At 40.0% G+C, this 21,475-nt stretch overlaps 1 long non-coding RNA gene across 2 annotated transcripts; it reads right to left on the reverse strand.

Moving 5' to 3' along the window:
- Positions 1-1,860: 1,860 nt before the first annotated feature.
- Positions 1,861-7,701, reverse strand: LOC121027141 (uncharacterized). 2 transcript variants are annotated; one of them, XR_005788578.1, is made up of 4 exons: positions 7,538-7,701; positions 7,378-7,417; positions 7,006-7,135; positions 1,861-1,902 (listed from the first exon to the last, which is right to left on the reverse strand). It is a non-coding gene; the product is annotated as an uncharacterized LOC121027141 (long non-coding RNA). The 2 variants fall into 2 exon arrangements; XR_005788577.1 differs by lacking the exon at positions 1,861-1,902 and having other exon boundaries at positions 6,937-7,135.
- Between the last annotated feature and the right edge of the window lie 13,774 nt (positions 7,702-21,475).

Genomic DNA, 21,475 nt, shown 5'->3' on the forward strand with positions numbered 1-21,475 from the left:
ACTTAATCAAATTTGGATAGATACAGAGGAGTTATTGGGGGGGAGAATATCACAAGTAGGAAGAAAAAAAGCCAGTCGTGATGGAATTGTATTTTCTTTTTTTGTTTTGTTTTGGTTTTGGGTTTGGGCTTTGGGTTTTGGGAACTGTATTTTCTTAATATTTTTTCAAGTAAAAGTTTTCTGTTGGAAGTACAGTTGACTCTTGAACAATAAGGGTTTGAACTGCACAAGTGCAATTACACACAGATTTTATTTTTAATGTTTTTATTTATTTTTGAGACACAGACAGAGCATGAGCAGGGGAGAGGGCAGAGACAGAGGGAGACGCAGAATCGGAAGCAGGCTCCAGGCTCTGAGCTGTCAGCAAAGAGCCTGATGCGGAGCTTGAACTCACAGACTGTGAGATCATGACCTGAGCTGAAGTCGGCCGCTTAACCGACTGAACCACCCAGGCGCCTCCTACACACAGATTTTTTTAAATAATACAATACTGTAAATGTGTTTTCTCTTCCTTTCATTTTCTTAATAACATTTTCTTTAGCTTACTTTATTGTAAGAATACAGTATATAATTCATATACAAAATATGGGTTAGTCAACTGTGTTAACATTGGTAAGGCTTCCAACCAACCGTAGGCTATTAGGGGTTAAGTTCTGAGGGAGTCCAAAGTTATATGCAGATTTTCAACTGTGGGGGGAGGAGTATGGGGGAGGTGCCCCTAACCCTTGTGCTGTTCAAGAGTCAACTGTACATAATATAACAGATTGTATCTCTTGGGCAATGTTGAGATTCTCATGATATGAAGTTTAGAATTAGGAAATAAAAATTAGAAGTTAATGATAATCACCCGCATCTTTTTTCGTGTGCTAATATGCCCAATTATTTTTGCCTAAGGTAATTTAAGTAGAAGTAATTTAGTATCAGTATTAGTAAATTCTGCCTATTTAGAAAACTAAAATGCTTGTAGAAGAAAGGTTTTTAATATATTGAAGATATGGGAAGGGTACTGGAATATCTTCACATGGCCGTATCCATAAACCTCATGCTTTTTATGATTACGAAATAAGTTATTGAAGATATTTTTAGAAATACTCATTATCTCCGACGTGCTCACTGTCTTAGCCTGTAGTTGACTAATAAGTAGCTTAAAAGGTATTCTCAGTTGCTTGTAACTCAATGTGGTAAAGCTGCTTATCAAAGTATGATACCTCCACGTCCTGAAAAAATTAGCGTGGGCTCCAAAATTTCAATAGGTTACACCTTAGTGAAGGATCAGGACAGTATATAATTTGTAAGAATTCATGCTTCATTGCTATATCCTCATATTGAACTTCTGATGCTATTTGACATTAGTCACCAAGTCAAAGCCAACGTCCTGTTGGTAGAATGCACCACTGTGTCCCAGGGGAGTGAGTCCAATTCTGAGCAGAGATACCGCTGCAACCGAGGTATATGACTCTCCACTGGTTCAAAAAAAAAAAAAAAAAAACTCAAAAGAAATAGGTTTGAAGTGCACCATATTTCTTAAAAAACTGAAAAATTCGGGGCACCTGGGTGGCTCAGGCAGTTAAGCGTCCAGTTTCAGCTCAGGTCAAGATCTCACGGCTTGTGAGTTCAAGCCCCGCATCTGGCTCTGTGCAGACATCTCGGAGCCTGGAGCCTGCTTCTGATTCTGTCTCCCTATCTCTCTGCTCCTCCCCTGTTGTCTCTCTCTCCCTCTCAAAAATTAATAAACATTAAAAAAATTTTAAACAAAAAATCCTGAAAAATTAAAACAGCTGAAAAATCGGTGTCTTACTGAACTGCAAGAATAAGTTCGTAAAATAATGCCCCCGTTCAAAAAATAGTAAAGAATACCTGTTTCCAATTTCCTTCTTCCTCTTTCCAGTGAATATGTTGAAGCTGGAAAAGTGAAATAAACTATATTAAATAGAAATCCAATGGGTCTGCCTTCATTTGACATTATAAAAGACCACGTGGGGCATAGGAAAGGTATTTGTGAGGAGACCTTTCTTAATGAAATGGTCATCTTAAGGTCCCTCTACACTCATTTTCCTGGAGAAAAACTTTTAATTTACATCACCATGCATGTTAACTGTTTTCCAGTCAGTCTGTTATCAAGCATGTGGCATGGGAAAGAGTGTCTGCATTTTTGAGGCTACCTGTATTCCCTGATCTTAGTAGATAGTAAGAGAGTGGAACCAATAATGGCTAAGGATTGAGTCAGAACTAAAAACTATATTCTTTCACTATCTGAACAGCTGAATTCCAGTTACATCAGCCAGTCTCTTTTCATTTTCAAAGATATAAACAGATCTTATACAGATGAATGTTAAAAGGATTCACTGAATTTGCTTGGAAGATAAAGGCAATGTACAAAATGATAGTAAGACACATTTAACAACATCCGAACACAGTGACTGCGTGTAGACTCAGGATTTCAACTCAACACTTTGGAAAACATTGCTACACATGAAGTTGAGGCTGACGCTTCAAATTCTAATAATACTACCCATGAGCAATGTGGCATTTATTTCATCTTCCTCGATACCTGTCCTTACTGGAAAATGAGGGTAAAAGCTCTACCTCCCAGAATCACTGTGAGAATCAAATAAGATATTTCAAATGTGTATTGAGACAAAGTATGGGTGTGAAAATATGTCATAAATTGTAAAGTGCTAAGCACATGGTAATTGTAAATACATTTGATTTTTTTATGTGTGCAAAAGGACACAAAATGAGATTAGAAGGACATTCTATGCCCTTAGCTAAAGCTGACCCATCCATTAATGTATCTGATTTTCAGTCTTCGGCCTATTCAAGGCCGCGCCGGCGTTTCTCACCTCTCTATGCCGCATTATTAACGTTTTTCTTTTCAAACTAACCATTTCCTTCAACATACAAACATGCTAGTGTTATCCCATCTTTAACCACACTTTTATTCCCATCTTTGACTCCACTCTTCTTTGCACAAGCTACCATCATTTCACAACTCCCTTTAAGGCAAATCTCAAAGCATAGTCCAGAGTGACTATGTCAAATTCGTCTCCTCACATTCTGTCTTATGTCACTTTTGACGGACTTGCTGTCTCTCCTCTCTATAAAAAAACATTCTCATCAAAGTCACTGAAGACCCCCATGTTGCTAAATCTAAAGATCAATTCTTTTTGTTCATGTTACTTGATCGAGCAGCAGCATTTGATACAATTGATTCAATTGATATTGGTATTTGGTATCCTTTTTTTTAAAACTCATCTTCCGGAATACCACGTTCTTGGATTTCTTGCCACCTGGCTGATCACCGCTTCTCAGTTTCCTTTTCGTAGTTTCTTCTCTTTTGCCAGATCTCTTAAGATGAACATTGCCTGGAGCCCAGTTTTTGAGCCTGTTCTCTTCAATATCTAGAGTCACTTGTAGTGAGCTCAACCTCACAGCTTGAAGTACTATCTGTACCACAATAACTCCCAAAGTTTCTCTCCTGAACTCTAAATGTGAATATCCAAACTTCTATTCAACATTTTCTCTTGGATATTGCGATAGGCAGAGTCTTAAGGTGGTCCCTCAAGATTCCTGGCCCCTGGTATACATGCCCTGAAAAATCCCTGGGACTGTAAACATGATGAATCTTCCTCCTGTGGTGATGTTATGTTACATGGCACAGTTAAATTTTAAAAGGCAGGGTGGGGGTGATAAAATTAAGAGAAATTGTAAAAGCAATCCCTTTTACAATTACATCAAAGGAATAAAATACCTAAGAATAAATTTAACCAACGAGGTGAAAACACCTACATACTGAAAACAATAAGACACTGATGAAAGCAGTTGAAGACAACACAAATAAATGATAAGGTATTCCATGCTCATGGATTGGAAGAATGAAGATTGTTAAAATGTACAAAGCAATCTACAGATTCAGTGAAATCCCTACCAAAATCCCAAAGGCATTCTTCACAGAAATAGAACAAATAATCCTAACATTTATATGGAACCACAAAATATCCCACATAGCCAAAGAAATCTTGAGAAAGAAGGACAAGCTAAGAGATCACCCTCCCTGGTGTCAAACTAATATTACAAACACAGGAATTAAAATAGTGTAGTATTGGCACAAAAACAGACAGATAGATCGATGGAACAGAATAGAAAGCCAAGGAATAAATCTCCATATATATGGTCAATTAATTTACAGCAAAGAAGGCAAGACAAGGGGAAAGACAGCCTCTTTAATAAAGATGGGAAAACTAGTCAGCTACATGCAAAAGAATGAAACTGGATCACTCTCTCACACTATACACAAAAATTAACTCAAAGACTTGAGTTTAATTAACTTAAAGACTTGAATATGATACCTGAAAACCACAAAACTCCTAGGAAAAAAGCCTACGCATCGACATTACTTTTGGAAATAATTTTTTGAACCTGACTCCAAAAGCAAAAATAAACATGAGACTACATCACCCTGAAAAGCTTTGCACAGTGAAGGAAACCACCTACAAAGTGAAAAGGCATCCTACTGAATGGGAGAAGATATTTGCAAACCACATATCTGATAGGGGATTAATAGCCAAAATACATATATATTACAGAACTCCTACAACTCTATAGCAAAAAAAAAATATTTTTTCAATTAAAATATGGGGAGAGGATTTGAATAGACATTTTTCCAAAGAAGATGTACAGATGAGCAACAGGCACACGAAAAAATGCTCAACATTACTAATCATCACTGATCAAGAAAACGCAAATCAAAACCACAATGAGACATTATTACCTTACACCTGTTAGAATGGCTATTATCAAAACAACTAGAAATGGTAACTATTGGCCAAAATGTGGAGAAAAGAGAACCTTCATTTACTGTTGGTGGAAATGCAAATTGGTGCAACCACTATGGAAAACAGTACAGAGTTTCCTCAAAAAATTAAAAATAGAATGATCATATGATCCAGCATTTCCACTTCTGGGTATTTACCTGAAAAAAAAAAAAAAAACACCAATTTGAAAAGACAGGTGCACCACTACGTTTATTGCATCATTATTTACGATAACCAAGATATGGAAACAACCTAAGTGTTCACTGATGGGTGAATGGATAAACAGCATGTGGTATATATGTACAATGGAATACTACGTGGCCATAAAAAAGAATGAAATCGTGTCATTTGCAATGACATGGATGGACATGGAGGGTATTATGCTGAGTGAAATTAGTAAGACAGGGTAAGACAAATACCGTATGATTTCACTTATATGCAGAATCTAAAAAAACAAAACAAAACAAAACAAAACAAGCACTCACAGATAACAGACAGCAGCCTAGTGGTTGCCAGAGGGGAGGAGAGTAAGGAGGTGGGTGAAATGGGTGAAGGGGAACAAGAGTTACAAACTCCCAGTTGTAAGATAAATAAATCACGGTGGGGGGGGAGGGCAGAGGGGGGTGGGGGGGTGGTATAATGTACAACATGCTGACTACAGTCAGTAACATTGTATTGCATATTTGAAAGTTGCTAAGAGAGTAGATCTTGAAAATCCTCATCCTAAATTAAAAAAAAAAAAAAACTAACCAGATTTACTGCCTTAATCATTATCGGTGTATACAAATATCAAATCATTATGTTGAATATCTTAAACTAATATGATATTATATGTTATATTAAATAAAATAATATTTCCAGAAAAAGGCAGAAATAATATAGGATGGTTAAGCATTTGCTGTTACCTATACTTTAATCTAATCATCTACTCTTTTTGAAACAGTTACTTATGTTTTCTAGTAACAGTTTGTTATACATAGCTCCTTTTCAGGTTGCTTGATACTTAAAGTTCAGGCAAATTGTGAATAATTTTTTTTTTAATTTTTTTTTTCAACGTTTATTTATTTTTGGGACAGAGAGAGACAGAGCATGAACGGGGAGGAGCAGAGAGAGAGGGAGACACAGAATCGGAAACAGGCTCCAGGCTCTGAGCCATCAGCCCAGAGCCCGACGCGGGGCTCGAACTCACGGAGCGCGAGATCGCGACCTGGCTGAAGTCGGACACTTAAGCGACTGCGCCACCCAGGCGCCCCTAATTTTTTTTTTTTTTTTTTAAGATGGGGGTGGGAGATATCCAGGTGGGCCTGACCTAATCACATGAGCCCTTTAAAAGCAGAGAGCTTAAAAATAAATAAATAAATAAATAAATAAAAGCAGAGAGCTTTACACAATACAGAAGTATATCAAAATGTCAAATCATTGACCTTAAATATTTAAAAATATTATGTTAACTATACTTCAATAAAATTGCAAGAGGCGAATGTGAAGCCCAGTAAGAAAATGTGAAAAGTAATAATAAATAAATAAATAAATAAATAAATAAAAGCAGAGAGCTTTAAAAAAAAAAAAAAAAAAAAAAAAACAAGCAGAGAGCTTTCTCCAGCTGGTCTCAGAAAAGGAAGTGAGAAAATTGAAGCATGAGAGGAATTCAACAGGAGGGAAATTTTTCTTTGCTGAGGGAGGAGAAGGCCATAGAGCAAAGACCTCAGGGTGGCCTCTAGTTGCTGAGAGCAGCTCCCACCTGACAGACAGCAGGAGAACGGGGACCTGAGTCCTAGCACCACAAGAAACCGAGTTCTGCCAACAACTTAAATGGGCCTAGACGTGGATTTTTCCCCCAGAGCTTTCAGACAAGAATTCAGCCTTCCCGACACCTTGATTGTGGCCTTATGAAACCCTGAACCGAGAATCCAGCCATGCACACCCTGACTTCTGACCTACAGAACTCTAAGTGGGTGTTATTTGAATCCACTCCACTTCTGGTAATTTGTTACACAGGGAAAGGGCAGGGCAAAAGAAAGAAAAAGAGGGAGAGGAAGAGAGAGAGGAGGGGAGGGAGGGAGGGAGAGGGAGAGAAACAGAGAGGAAGGAAGGAAGGGAGGGAGGGAGGGAGGGAGGGAGAGAGGGAGGAGTAACTAAGAAAATACAAATGTGTAACAGGCACCCGGAGCTCATCATTTCCGAAACTGACCTGTTGATCTTCCTTCAGAGGCTTCACCTCATTCTTCCCCATCTTCATTGATGGCACCTCCTTCCTTCAGTGGCTTGGGCCAAACACTTGTATTGATCCTTGACTCCTCTCTTTCTTTCACAAGCCACATCTAAATTGTCAGGAAATCGGGGCGCCTGGGTGGCTCAGTCGGTTAAGCGTCCGACTTCAGCCAGGTCACGATCTCGCGGTCCGTGAGTTCGAGCCCCGCGTCGGGCTCTGGGCTGATGGCTCAGAGCCTGGAGCCTGTTTCCGATTCTGTGTCTCCCTCTCTCTCTGCCCCTCCCCCGTTCATGCTCTGTCTCTCTCTGTCCCAAAAATAAATAAACGTTAAAAAAAAAACAAAAAAAAAACTTAAATTGTCAGGAAATCCTGTAGGCTCTGCTGTCAAAATCTATCCGGGTCACAATACTTGTTAGTACCTCCTCTGCTGCTTTTGTCCAAAACCCCACCATCGCCTCTCCCGCAGTGACGGCACCGGCCTTTTAGCCGGACTCTCCTGCTTCCCCCTTACCCAATGTCTGCTCTCAGCACAGTGGCCAGGGGAGTCTTTGTAAAACTAGAAGTCAGATCGTAGAACTCCACTGTTCACAATGCTGCCACGAGTCCTCGTTTTACTAAGAGCGAGTATGACAGCAAAGAGAGAAACAGGCTTCCCGTCCTGTGACCAGGATCCCGAAGAGGAAAAAACAAGGAAAGAGGTATTTGAACAGAAGTTCCAACAGAGTCTAATTTTACCTCCAGCCACACTTCTCTTTTCATTGGACAAATTTATAAACAAACTCGGTAAAGGAAAAGTTCCCGATTATCTCAACACCCTCGAATTTTCTGCGAACAGTAAAAGGGCTAGACAAGTCTCTGCTTTGAAAGCTCCCATTGGAAACTGTTGTGATTTAAAATAAAAAAAAAAAAAAAAAATGGAAATTGGAATTCGTTTCCAGCACCTCTGCTATTTCCCAGCCACAGGACCCTGGCAGGCCCTATGGCCCGTGAGGCTCAATTTCTCATCTGAAATGGAAGTTTGCGAGGCCTGCCCTGCCCCATTCACGGGGCCACTGTAACAATTAACTGAGATTCTCATGTTTGGGGAAAATGCTCTAACGAAAGAGCTCTGTGCATATGTATATCCTTATTTATCACAAAAGTGCTTAGCAGTTCCCTGGTGAATGAGTGGCTTCTCAGCACCTCATCATTCCTCCTGGAGCCAATGAACCTCCCTATAAAGTTACAAAGATTCCCAGACCTGCAGGTGACCCTTAGGCTTGGGTGCTGGTTGCTTACCCTGTGACCAAGTAATGAAGAGCACGTTATGGTTCGTAAATTTTCAGAGCTGTCTTTTTTCCTGCAGAATTTGAAACGAAGGCGGAAAGGGGGATTGGCGCTATTTGGTAAATACATCCATGCCTTCCTCTTACACAGCGATCCCAGCGTTCAGATGTCAGCTAGTATTACAACAAATTTCAACTTCTGCCTTTCTTCATTTCCACATCCCCAGCCTTGCTGAGGAAAAAGAAAATGACAGAACAACCCCAGGAAAGAGCAGAGCAATGGTCCCAAGGAGAAGTGGCATTGTAGGAATGTGCTGTAGGTGCCTGCGTGAGTAATTCTGGTAGCATGGTGCTCAGCCGTGAGAGGTTTCTGGCCCGTTGCACTTCCCGTGATATTGCCATCACATGTGGTGTGCCTTCCCAGTGTGATTCGGATATTATGACAGAGGCTACAGAAAAAAATACAGCCACTAGAAGAGAAGCCTGAAAACCAAGGAGGAAAAACCTTAGAAGAAAGAGCGATTATCATAGTCTCTAGAAGCCATAGTTTGGATTCCGATGGACCACACCACACCCACCACAGATGAACTCAAACCAGAGCAGATCTTCGTAAGTCGTTTTACAAGGCCTGCGTTCTTTCACACCTCTGAGCTGTGTCTACGGTAAGAGCTTCATGTAGCCTTGCCGTATGAGGTATCTTCTGTCTCTCTCCAAAGTCCATGTTCTACCTTCTGGGCGTTGATCTCTAACTGGGAGGCCAGCCTGTGTGAAATTCATCATCTGATGATGTCTAGTTGGGTCCAGCCAAAGGGGATCATTACCAGGAGAGCAGAAGGAAAAGGTGAGCGAGATCTCAGGTTGTATCATGCCCCCCAAACCTGCATTCTCACACCAGGGGCACCTTGGGCCGCTGTGTCCCCCAACCAAGGTCGCTGTTCATCTCAAAGCATTACTGCCCCTCCTCCTGGTACTCAGGTCTCCATGCCCTCCAGCGTGTCCCTTTGGGTCTAGGGATTGTGACAGCTCTGTTATTAATGGCCCTGAAAATACTTTCCGTACACCATCACCACTGCTTTATAAATTTATTCAACCCTCCTCAAGTTCTCCAATTTGCAGGTAGCATCTGTTTCTTGGTGAGCCCCTGCCTGATACAGTTGCCAATTGAACGAGCATGTCCTAAATATTTCTTTACCTCATTTGTCAGACACATGACATAAAAGAGCCCCTCGGTAGAAATTCTATCTAATTTTAGCACATCCTATATAAGAAGCGTCTTTATATTTTAATAACTATATCCTTCGAGGGGTGCCTGGGTGGATCAGTCAGTTAAGCGTCCGACTTCAGCTCCAGTTCTGATCTCACGGTTCATGGGTTTGAGCCCCGCGCGGGGCTCAGCCCCACATCAGGTTCTGTCTGGAGCCTGACAGCTCAGGATCTGATGCTTGCTTCGGATTCTGGGTCTCCCTCTCTCTCTGCCCATCTCCTGCTCGTGCTCTCTCTCTGTCTCTCAAAAATAAATAAACGTTAAAAAAAATTTAAGTAAAAAAAAAAGTATATCCTTCGAATCTCACCTTAAATGTCTCTTCTTCCAACCTGTATTCCCCAAACCACGATCTCTTTTGTAGCATCTTGCTTTTCTTTACTGTTGCCTAGCACAGTTTCTTGTTATATACGTTTGTTTGTTTTCGTGTTCAATGCCTATTGCCCACCAGATCTTAAACTTCATGAAGGCAGCAGCTATGCTCCTTGTCTTCAGCACTGTGTTCCTCACCAAGGCACCCTGGACCATGATTGATGTGCAATAAACATGTGCTGAGTAGGTGACTGAGTTAAAATAGTTAAGGGGGAGAAGAGCCATCTTCCTCATGCCAGACACATTTCAACCTCAACACCTATGTAGCTTGCCCCGGCCCCCCCCCCCCAATACGGGTCACGGTTATCATCCTCCTTGTTCCTTGCCTGCCCAAATACAAGCATTCCATAGCACCTTAAAGCCCTCATTGGTCTTCTTCCTCTCTCTACTCCTGTACGTGAGTGTTGCTTCCCTAAAATAGACTGTAAGCATCTAGAATATAGAATCTATGACTTAGATTTATTTTGTAGCCCCTATCAAGCACTTTAAATAGGAAAATCTATTGTATGGAAACCAATTTGACAATAAATTTCATATTAAAAAAAAAAAAGAAAAGAAAATCTAGGACTGAGTCCGCCCTAGGCCAAGGGTTTTCCACAATGGCACCAGAGCTATACGGCTGACAAAAGGGGCTCAAAATAACCTATCAGAAATATTTTACGTAACTGTGGGATGGATAGAGAAGGTCTAAGACTCAGACCTCATTTCAATTACGAGGCCTCTGTAGCGCATAATCAAATATCTTTCAGGCCCTGACTCCCATTCTGCATCATTCAGCCACAAAATTCTTTGCGGAAACAGAAACATCCCTCATCAAAAAATGTTTATATCCCAACACAGAAAAAAAAAAAAAACACATTAAAAACTCCTTAGCACTATTTTATTTTTTTCTTTCTTTTTTTTTTTTAATTTTTTTTTCAACGTTTATTTATTTTTGGGACAGAGAGAGACAGAGCATGAACAGGGGAGGGGCAGAGAGAGAGAGGGAGACACAGAATCGGAAACAGGCTCCAGGCTCTGAGCCATCAGCCCAGAGCCCGACGCAGGGCTCGAACTCACGGACCGCGAGATCGTGACCTGGCTGAAGTCGGACGCTTAACCGACTGCGCCACCCAGGCTCCCCTCCTTAGCACTATTTTAAACCTACTCCAGCATGCCAGAATTTTTGCTGTACGTGCATCTGCCACCACTGGACTTCTACTGCCAAGGGGATCATTTCTTTGTCTATATTCTCCAGTGAGGAACTTATAGATGCAGTTTTCAGATCAATCCAGTCTCTGGTAAAACAGAGAGGAAAGACAGCACAAAACCCTGACAGCATTACCTGCCAGGCAACAACTTTTGATTCAGCGTAATTTAAATCATGTGTCTAATTACCTAGTTATTTCAATAAAGCTGTGTTTTGTATTGACTTTTGGGAAAGCCTCCTTCGTTTGTTATTTTCTCCTACCCTTATGGGAAAAAAAAATTTAAGAAACCAATAAATTTTTGCAATAGCCAAGCTGATTTCAGAGCTCATGACAATTGTATGAGCTAAAGTGCCTGCCTTTAATGAGGATACACCCTCTTAAAATAGAAACTTGAAACTTTCAGAAGGATGTATTGAGAAGTTTATTATATTCCTTTGTGTTTTATCTTCTTCCTGGTTCTTACAAACGGGCCCTTTTGGAAGAGAAATGGATTCTGCTTAATCTGCCTTAGATCTGATCTGGCTTCTTTGAGAAAACTGTAGATGAGACTGACCAGACTTAGCCACACTTTGGGTTCATCTGGCCCAATCTGCAACATCTACAAAAAGCATTTAACTTAACTTCTTGCATCCTATCAAAGTTAGACGCTGTTGAAATAGCCCTTGAATTATTTCTTACCCCAAATCATACAGTATAAGGCAAAGGCTCCAAACCCAGAAAGTACCGTTGCCCAGACTGAGAAAAGTGAATTCTAAAAGCCCCTTTTGTTTTCCAACAAGGTTAAAATCACAAGTTCAACATGCGATAATGCATAGAAGATTGATACACCGTGTGTATAAACATGGTGACAGAGAATACCAAGAGCCGTCCATCCCATCATGACGCAGTTCAAAATTTGACATGTTTGAACTCTCAACACACTTGGCGAACTTCCGGTAAGCTCTACCAATCATAATTAACCACTAATGAAATTTTACTAGGAAAAAAATTACAAGCCATATTCAAAATCTCTTTATGTCTGAGGGAGCAAATTCCGTGAGAATGATTGCCTTCCTATATAAGAGACTGCCACAGAAAGGCTCAGAAACAAATCCGTCCCCAACAGCTAATAATTCACCTATTATCAAACCCTCTAGAATCATAATACCTCAGTCCCAACTGAGGGGCTGCAAATATGTGACAAAACAATTGATGAATGGCAGTGACCAACTGAATTGGTAATGTGCCTTGGGATTTAGGAACTCCACCCACCCTATGTGTGAGAAGAATTTATGAAGATAACATGACATGCTAATATATTTTTACAGCTTAAACAAGATATTCCATGCCATTTTTGAGCACCACACATAGTTTATCAATATAACTCTTAAGACCTTTATCCCCTTTTGTTTCTTTGCCGCTGCACATAATATAATTATCAAAAAGGTTAAGACTTACGAGTGGAAGCATTTGAACCCTAGACAGAAGCTCTTTTTTTTCCTTCTTTCTCCATTTCTGTTGTGCTCATTGGTTCATTTTGACTTTGGTTGTTTTTGTTACAATTGTCTGACTACAATCTTCAGCCATGACAGAAACATAACAAAAAATTGTAAATGGCTGAGATGTGACCTTTGAAAAACTTTATTCTTCTTTGTCCTTTGAGATGGGTCAGGTGGTACATCAAATCCTAAAGCACCATTGGCTAGAGTTCAGGTATCTTTCAGAAAGAAACCAAGGTCACCACCTCTGAAGGACAAAACTGTTCGTTCATAGGTAGAAAAGACATCAGCTCTGTCCTCTCCCGGCTGTTGGTGAATGTCAGATCTACTTCTGAAAGTTGTTTTCATTCTCTAACACAGTTGAGCAGTTAATTATAGAAAAGTACTTCAGGCTTCTCTGCTTAATCACATTTAAAGTATAAAAAATGTATGCTGCTATATTGAGTGGTCAAGAAAATTCTTGTAAATTGAAAGAGTTAATATATACCAGGCTTGTCACTGCTTGTGATAAAAAAGAACAAGCAGCTAATAGATGGGGAGTCATTAATATATGCCTCACACAATGTACTTTCCCTGAATTAGCTCACTCAGTCCTTACACAACCCTAAGAGATAGAAACTATTATGATGGCCGTTTTCTAAATGAGGAAACAAGCTTCTGGAGTTTAAATAAGGTAAACAAAAACAAAAAGCCTAGTAAGTGGAAAGGCTGGAACCTTGAACTCGAGCTTAATCTACTACAAAACCCATGGCCATTAAAAGCTAGATTTAACAGTTTCTGCAAAATTCACACACACTCCATGTTGCTTTGAAATTTTTCAAATACAGAGCATGCCCTGGAATAAGATTTAACCATACCACAAGTCCTTTAAAAGGAAACAAATATGAGTGAGAAACACCACCGATTGTGAACAGCACGGTCTTGGGAAATTTACTCAAATTCACTAACGTTCAGTTTTCTCACGTGTATGAAGCTTACAAGATTATTAAAAGGTAAGTAAGATCACATGCGTCAGTACATAGTAAAAGACCAATAAATGGAAGCATTCTCCCCGTTAATCCATTTAGAGATTTTCAATATTTAAGATAACTCAATTCAAAAATAAATGACCTTACACATATTTTCCCTCTTTCGTGCCTACCTGGCATGTAGCAGGTCATTTCATGACTATCTATTGGGAAAAACTGAGTGTTTCCAGAAAGCCCGAGCAGGAAAATATTATCTGATTGGAACTCTAGCAATGACTTCCTCCTATCACACTTGGCCACTCAAGAATTTGTTGTGTAAAATGGCAGTAAACTCAGATAACGTTTATGCTCTCATGTAAGAGCCTATCACATTCTGACACTGAAACTTCAAGTCACCAACACACAACAGGTGACCTCAGACATCTACAGAAGCATCACTTTAAAAAGATGTGCAGGGGCGCCTGGGTGGCGCAGTCGGTTAAGCGTCCGACTTCAGCCAGGTCACGATCTCGCGGTCCGGGAGTTCGCGGTCCGGGAGTTCGCGGTCCGGGAGTTCGAGCCCCGCGTCGGGCTCTGGGCTGATGGCTCAGAGCCTGGAGCCTGTTTCCGATTCTGTGTCTCCCTCTCTCTCTGCCCCTCCCCCGTTCATGCTCTGTCTCTCTCTGTCGCAAAAATAAATAAATGTTGAAAAAAAAAATTAAAAAAAAAAAAAAAAAAAAGATGTGCAAATACATTGCTGATAGAAAAAGATTCAACCATAGGTCTAGAGCTGTCCCACCCACTGGCCACATTGACTACTGAGCATTTGAAATGTGATTGGTTCAAGGATGCCTGGGTGGCTCAGTCAGTTAAGCATTGCAGTCTTGGTTTCAGCTCAGGTCATGATCTTACAGTTCATGAGTTCGAGCTCCACATCAGCTCTGCACTGACAGCACAAGACGTGTTTGGGACTCCCTCTCTCCCTCTTTCTCTGATCTTCCCCCACGTACTCTCTCTCTCTCAACATAAATAATAAAACTTTTTTAAAAATATACATATACATATATGTGTATATATATGTATATATGTGTGTGTATATATATGTATGTATATGTATATGTATATATGTTTGGTCCAAAATGAAATCTACTCTAAGAGTAAAGTAAACATTAGATTTTGAAGACTTAGTATGGGGGAAAAAATGTAGTATTTCTCACTAATAATTTCATATTGACTACATGTTGAAATAATTCTATTTTGGGGGGCGCCTGGCTAGCTCAGTCGGTGGAGTGTGCAACTGTTGATCTCAGAGTTATGAGTTCAAGCCCCACATTTGGTGTAGAGATTACTCAAAACCTTAAAAAAAAACAAAAAAGAAAGACATGATTCTATTTTGGATGTATCACATGTAATATTAACATATATGAGACATAACATACACTAATCTCTATTCATACATTATGGAAATTAATCTCACATGTTTATTTTTATTTTTTAATGTGCCTATTATAAACTTTAATAATGTGAACTTTACTGGTTCACATTTTATTTTAGTTGTTCAGTGCTGTCTTGGAGTGTCTACCAAATCTAATCAAGGCAATTTAAAAATAATATAATTTATTAGTGAAGAAAACAGAAAACACAGGTAAGTGCAGAGTCTAGGAAACAGATTAAAAATCATTCAGTATATCTTCGGGACTGTTTAGAGAGAAATCATTCAGTATATCTTCGGGACTGTTTAGAGAGAGTAAACTCTGACTTTTAATGAACAATATTATTTAGTGAAATGGAAATAATTCTACAAAAAAATTAATTATTGCATTAATTATTTATTTACAAAAAAATTAATTATTGCTGGGGCTGTCATAACAAAAACATACTGCAGACCGAGTGGCTTAAACAACAGAATTTTATTTTCCCACAGCCCTGGAAGTCCAACAACAAGGTGGGCACAGGTTTGCTTCCCTATGAGACCTCTTTCTTTGATTGACCCATGGCCACCTTCTCATTGTGTATTCACTTGGTCTTCCTCTGTGTGATCACAGGTATGTGTCCTAATCTTTTCTTAAAAGGACACCTGTCATATCGGATTAAGACTGAACCTTTATGACCTCATTTTACCTTATTTACCTCTTTAAAGGCTCAATCTCCAAATACACTCGTATTCTGAGGCATTGAGGGTTAGAACTTCAACATGTAAATTTGGCAAAGATACAATTCAGCCCACAATACTCAACTATAATAATTTAAAGGAAACCCCCCCCCCCCCCCCGCCCCCCCCCCCCGGGGCGGGGGGGGTTGTTCCTGATTATAGAAAGTTTCTAATATATTACGGATCTCCTAAGAGAATCTACCTAGCTAAAGGGAAAACTCACTCCAAGTGATCAATATTTGTAATCCCACAGACATGCATTTCTCTTTACACAAATACTTTGGACCTCTACTTTCTAAATCAACCTCTTGTGGGTCTTTTTAATACGAATCAGTCTCCCAGAGTTTAACCCTCCCTGGAAGGTAATACTTTTCTCTCCAGACACAGCGGAAGCATTCTGAGCATCATTGTACAGTCCAGTGCAGGGCAAGACTATGGACCCAACATTCATGTCAGCTGAGTTTTCAGTTACCCTAACAAAGCTCTTTATGATCTATTGCAAATGTTTCTGAATAGCTGGTTGAGTTGATGTGGTATGATAGTTAACAAAGTCCTCAAAATGACACAGACTTGAGATTAAATCCCTGCTCTGCTAGTTTCTAACTATATGATTCAAAGAAGGTTGGTCAGCCTCTTGCATCTCAGTTTCTTCATCCGTGGTAGAAGAAAAATAAGGATCCTCCTAACTGTACGATGAGGATGAGGATAAAATGCCGTGACTTAATGAACTTCCTGCTCCAACAAATTTGAACAACTAGTTTTCTCCATCATTCTCTACTTCACCACCTAACACCCAGGTAGACAAGAGATGACAAGCCTTTTCACCTGCTTTCTTTAGGAACTCTGTATCTAGACACTGTGTTTGGTTTGTGGCTAAGGGGCCTATACCCATTAACACAAGCTGGAGTTGCAATTAAAGAAAAGTAACAAAAAAAGATTATGTTTTCCAAAGAGGTCTTTGAAAACGGCACCAAAAATACATTATAAGAGAAGAAGAGAGCACAGAAAACCAGTTTCACGAACCCCATCAGTAGATGTCTTGGCTGTAAGAAAAAGAAAAGGGATTAGAGAAGAAGTAGACTATTAGAAGCGTGTGGTTGGCAATATCAAAAGGGAATTCTGAGTTCAGTTTCCACCCAAAAAGGAATCCAGGAACAAACCCGGGGGAAACGGACCCAAAAATACTACACTCAGAGGTGAAACAAGAGCCATAAGGTGAGTCCAGCTTTCCTGACATATTGGAGAAACATGTTTTTTGTTTTTGTTTTTGTTTTTGTTTTTTAATTTTTTTTTAACGTTTATTTATTTTTTGGGGACAGAGAGAGACAGAGCATGAACGGGGGAGGGGCAGAGAGAGAGGGAGACACAGAATCGGAAACAGGCTCCAGGCTCTGAGCCATCAGCCCAGAGCCCGACGCGGGGCTCGAACTCACGGACCGCAAGATCGTGACCTGGTTGAAGTCGGACGCTTAACCGATTGCGCCACCCAGGCGCCCCTGGAGAAACATGTTTGAACCAAATCTGAAAAAGTAAGAGCAAATTGTCTCACTTAATTGTAGGAAATAACAGGTGTTATGCCCCCCATGCATGCCCATTTGGGTTCCTTAGAATCCAAGAAGAATTTGAAAAATCTTGTCAACAAGACAAGCAATCTGGAGTGAAAAAATTGTTCCTGACTAGTCTTTCAGGAGGATTACCGTAACATCTGGTTGGGATTGCATACTTGCTTGAATCTTTCTTGAAAAACCTCTAACTTTAAAAAGGAAGCACTCAGTTGCTTCAGAAGTTGAGAACATTAATTACACGTGGTTTTTTTTTAATTTTCTGTCATTTTATGAAAATATATCCCACCAAGTAAATGTTGATCCTTATGTCAATGGTGAAAACAACCCACTGAAGTGCTCTAGCTTTGTATTTCTTTTCCATGAGACTATTCTTTCTGTATACTGCTTGTAAGTTTAATCTAAACTACATTTGATAAAATTTTCCTTTTTTTAATTTTTTTAACATTTATTCTTTCTAGACAGAGCATGAGCAGGGGAGGGGCAGAGAGAGAGAGGAAGACACAGAATCCGAAGCAGGCTCCAGGCTCTGAGCTGTCAGCCCAGAGCCTGACGCAGGGCTTGAACTCAGAAGCTGTGAGATCATGACCTGAGCCAAAATCAGACGCTTAACTGACTGAGCCACCCAGGTGCCCCTCAAATTTTGTCCCTCAGGAACAAAACCAGTAATTATGTTGTGACCCAAACAATTCGTATTGGTTTGTCACACTTGTCATTGTCTCATCACTAAGCCTGAGCCAGAAATCTTGAAGTTGCTGTAGGATAATAATATATCTGGCCTCTGATCCCACTAGGGTTTTTTAATCTGTGGTCAAAATATAGATGAGGATGTGGCTATTTGTGACGGTCATTGAATATAGAAGTACTTTCACTTGGGTTCACAACTTAATCAGTTAATGCTTACATCCTCATGTCCCCTTTATGTGTTAAGTGGAGTTGAATGACTATTTGTAAGAGACATCTAGAGACCAGATAGCTCAAACTTCTCTGGGAGATATAGACAGAGAGATGATAGATGATAGAGAGGGAGAGAGACCGAGACGATGATAGATAGATGACAGAATAGAGATAGATAGATAACAAGCTCTCGGTAGATAACAAAAATAAGTAAGGCCACCCTTTGGTCAAAGACAAGAAGAGCAATGTCGCCTAAAATTGAGAGTGAAAATGGGACAGAAAATCTTGAAGACTGGGGCACAGGTTCCAGCCAAACATTCTAACAAGCTCTGACATTTGCTTGTGTGCCTGAGAAGAACTAGTCATTCCTGTTTCCCTTATATGAATAGCCCTGTAATTAAAGTGACTTTTTCACTTTTTTTACATGGCAATGTTTTTTCCATTCTATGTCAGTCAAATGATCCCTGTACTTGTTGATTTGCCCAAACCACACTTGAGCTGTTTGAGTAATCAGCCCATGATTTTGACTGATAGAGAGCCAGTCAAGAAGAAAAAAAAAAAGGCAAAAATTAGCTAAGAGTTCAACCTTCCACTTTTGTTAGGTAGACATAGCCTTTGAATCAAGAAGTATGACATTTTCAGAAGAGTTCTCAGTAAACATCGTAGATCTCTAATAGCAGCTACACAATGTACAGAGATATTCCATCACTATTAAAATCATTTTATCATCATCAGAATCATTCATGTCATTCCATCACCTCAACCAGGTGCAGAGGCAATTGCAAAGGTGTATTTTCAGGGAATAAATTATTACTGAGGAAAGTAAATGAATCTGTATAAATATACCTCCACAGGGAAGAGTTACATAAATAACAACAAAGCAATGCCCAAAATTCTGCAATCCAGAAAGGATGCTGTTTTATAACCAACTGATTACAAATATTTATTCCACACCTACTGTACGTCATATTGGTCCTTTTGGGGGGTAAGTCAAATATAGAAAACAGTGATAAAAAAGACAGTTGCTCCAAGCATGCTTAGTTGCTTAATTCTTCCTGATTATCTCTGTCTACGTGAGGAAATAAACATAGCTGAACCCCTTTGATGTGCCAGACACTGTTAAGTGCTGGGAATATAAAAATAAATAAGATGCAGTCCCTGCCACAGATGAAATCACAGTCTAATGGGAGAGAGACTACAGTTCTTACCATCTAACGTGCTAAGCTCTGTAACAGCATGACAATGATGGACAAGATACTAACACAACCATTTCACATAATCGATTCGGTTTGAAAATAAAACTGAGCATATTTTAACAGCAGCTGCAGTAGATGTGGAGTGATAGCTCCCTTTTGTCTCCATCACCCCACGTGGAACTCAATCTCTCTAACCCTCGGAGGACTGTTCTCTGTAGAATGGGTAGCTGGAAAGAAAGAGGTCATTCTTTCACCCTACAGACTTGTTCTGGGTGTATGCCTTCCACAGCTAGTGTGTTTGCATTCTCAAGTCCACAACAATGGAATTCCCAGGTTCTGTGTTCCTTTCATGAGAAAATATGCAATTGCTTTGAGTTACTGGAAATTTCCCATTCCCACTGAAAACCTTCCACCTCTTAAAATCTAAAACATCACATCCCAGTCACAACTTTTTCTCTTCACATATTCTGCACTCTCTTACTTTCATTGATACCTACCGTCAACCTCAGAGAACCTGCCTTATCTTCTTCCCTTTCTCTCCTCTTTCTGGTCTAGGCCTTTGGGGTCCATCCCTTCAGATATTCTGTTGTTAGCATCCATTGGCTTTGACCTCGTCGATCTCCCTTCCAGTGCATAAGGACCGAAACCCCGTGGATCATTCTAACCACTGGTCTGTTCCACTAAATCTGGCGCCAGGAAGAAAAGTAGTTTACAGCCCTGATGGAGCCTTTGGGGCCAATCAGCAGTCCTTTACATGCCCCTAGCTGGCCCGTTTTCCCATGACCCACAAACAACTTCACTAATTACATTTATTATTTTTCAAACTCCTTTTTCAAACCTTGTCATTCTCATTTGCAGCAGATTATCTTGTCCTCTTCTCTTTTTTTTTTGAGTTTTATTTATTTATTTTGAGAGAGAGAAAGAGAACATGAGCAGGGGAGGGGCAGAGGAAGAGAGAGAGAGAGAGAGGGAGAGAGAGAGAGAATCCCAAGAAGGCTCTGCACTGTCAGTGTGGGGCTCAAACTCACCAACTGTGAGATCATGACCTGAGAAGAAATCAGGAGTCAGACTGAGGCACCAAGGCACCCCTTATATTGTCCTTTTCTTAACATAGAAAACACAAATCATTTAAAAAGAACTCTCTTATAGCCCTGTTTTCCTATATATCTACATATATATATATATATATATATATATATATATATACCCCTTCTATCACAGAGAATGAGATATCTCACTTCCTGCCCGAAGCTAGTCCTACAATCCACATCATTCACCCATTCAGGTCCCTGTTCTGCCTATCAGCTCTGTTTTCCCCTGTACTTTGGGGGTTTTACCCTCTGCTATGATATAGTCAAGCCTCTCCTCGTGAGAAAGCAAGCCCTCTCTCAACCCTGTGTCTTTCTTAAGCAATCTCTCTAGCTTCCCTTGAACCTCACAACCAAGTTACTTAAGAGTGATCTTTGCCTCCTGCTTACTTCTTCACTCACTGTAATTTGGTTTCTTTCTCCTATCTACAAAAACTGTTCTGATGAGACCAAATTGCTATTCATGCTGTTCCCAAATTGCTGTAGCCAGTGGATATTTAGCCACTCTATCTTTCTTGATTGTTCTGTAACATTTGACACTATGGTCAACTTTTTCAAACTCTTTTCTCTCCTGGCTTTTATAACATCATATCTCTTTGTTTTTCTTCTACCTAAATAGATACGTTTGGAGACTCATCTCTTATTTCTCCACTGTTTAAATGTTAGAGTACCCTCAAAGGCTTTATCCTCAGGCCTCATCAATTCTACATGCTAACTCAGTGTTACCTCTTAGGGTTTCAACGTTCACCTATACAATAACATCTCCTGACTCAACATGTCTAGACCTGATCTCACTGTGAATCCAAGACCACAAATGCATCTGAATAAAGAACAATTCTGTATGGATGTCTGTAAGGTATGTGAACACCTTAAATTCAGCACATTAAAAATTGAACTTGGGGGCTCCTGGGTGACTCAGTCCATTGAGCATCTGACTTCAGCTCAGGTCATGGTCTCGCAGTTCATGAGTTAGAGCCCTACATCAGGCTCTGTGCTGTCAGCACAGAACTCTGCCCCTCCCCCACTCACTCCCCCCCTTTC

The sequence above is a fragment of the Herpailurus yagouaroundi genome, unplaced genomic scaffold (assembly GCF_014898765.1).
Source record: "Herpailurus yagouaroundi ecotype Mexico unplaced genomic scaffold, PumYag 28, whole genome shotgun sequence".
Lineage (NCBI taxonomy): Eukaryota > Metazoa > Chordata > Mammalia > Carnivora > Felidae > Herpailurus > Herpailurus yagouaroundi.